The following is a 1,415-nucleotide window of genomic DNA, read 5'->3' as shown; positions in this document are numbered from 1 at the left end:
GTGGTGTGAGAAAATGACACAAAATAGCATATGCTGCAATTATACTTTATTTCTGTCATTTAAGGCGACCTAAAAAGTCCTTCCTTTCAGACTCAACAAATTCAATTTATTTAGTAAAATTGAAAAAAATCTTGAAATTGACATGGAACCATAAAGGACTCTAAATTGCCAGAAACAATCTTGATAAAGAAGAACAAAGCTGGAGACCCCACATTTCATTTCAAAACATATTATAAAGCTATTAATATATTTTTTTTTTTTTACCACAAATAAGATCTTTTATTTGTCACCATTAAGAGTCTGCATTTTAAACCGATTCTTGGACTGGTGGCTCGTATCCATCAGCTCGTTCAACTTTAGCACCTGTCTCATCCCCAGTAGCTTTTCCAGAACTACTACCTTCACCATGTAGCTCCATGAGTTTTCCCAATTCAAATTTGGGCTTCTTCAGCATTTTTACTTTTCTAACGAAGACATCATGGAGTGGATAAATAGATTGGCAAGCCTTTTCTATGTCTTTTCCAATGCTATCTGGAATCAGTTTATTGACCACCTCTTTCAGGTCGTTGGTCTGCACCTCTCGGGTCATGATCTCCATCATCTTCTTGCGGATCTGGCGCACCTGCTGGTGCTGGGCGTAAGAGGTCTTCCGAATCTGATTGTTGCGCTTTTTAGTAAAACCCACACAGAACAGACGAAGCAAGTAACCATCGGTAGTCTTGACGTCTACGTGAGCTTCAATCATGGTCTGCCATTTTTGACCATGGAGCACATTTTGTCACGGGTAAGATCCATACCATGAAAGTTAGTCAGGCAGTTTTGCCTGAACATCCTCAGTAATTAGCTTGAATTTTCTAAATGCTACTTCATCATTCTGCAGATCAGCAAGACTCACTTCAAAAACACGACCTTTGAGGCCATCAGATGCGATTTTGGTTCCTTGAGTTCTCGTGACCAACGTTTTCCCAATATTCCTTATATTGAACATAGCTGGTGCTTTCACATCATACCAATCTTTTTAGAAAATGGGTCAACCATTAAAGCTATTAATATTAATACAATAATCAAAATAGCATGGTATTGGCATAAAGAAAGGCATATAGACCAGCTGAATAGAATAGAGAACCCAGAAATAAACTCATGTATTTACACTGAAATCAACTCTGGCAGAGGTGCCAAGACATATGGTACATAATGGGGAAAAGATAGTCTATTCAAAAAATGATGAGAAAACTGGATACGGACATGTAAAAAATTGAAACTGGACCCCTAACTTACACCCACAAAGATCAATACAAAATGAGTTAAAGACTTAAACATAAGACTTGAAATGAAATAAAATTGCTGGGAGAAAACTTCGGGGGGAAACTTTCTAACACTGGTCTTGACAATAATTTCTTGGATATGTCACTAAA

At 37.4% G+C, this 1,415-nt stretch overlaps 1 pseudogene across 1 annotated transcript; it reads right to left on the bottom strand.

Annotated features, from left to right (window-relative positions):
- Positions 1–249: 249 nt before the first annotated feature.
- On the bottom strand, positions 250–1,038 carry LOC121819193 (small ribosomal subunit protein eS1-like; annotated as a pseudogene). The gene has a single exon (XR_009599983.1). The product of XR_009599983.1 is annotated as a small ribosomal subunit protein eS1-like (transcript).
- Between the last annotated feature and the right edge of the window lie 377 nt (positions 1,039–1,415).

The sequence above is a fragment of the Ovis aries genome, chromosome 3 (assembly GCF_016772045.2).
Source record: "Ovis aries strain OAR_USU_Benz2616 breed Rambouillet chromosome 3, ARS-UI_Ramb_v3.0, whole genome shotgun sequence".
NCBI classification, from domain to species: Eukaryota; Metazoa; Chordata; class Mammalia; order Artiodactyla; family Bovidae; genus Ovis; species Ovis aries.
Note: the sequence above shows the minus strand (reverse complement) of the source record. Positions and strands in the feature narration are given on the sequence as shown.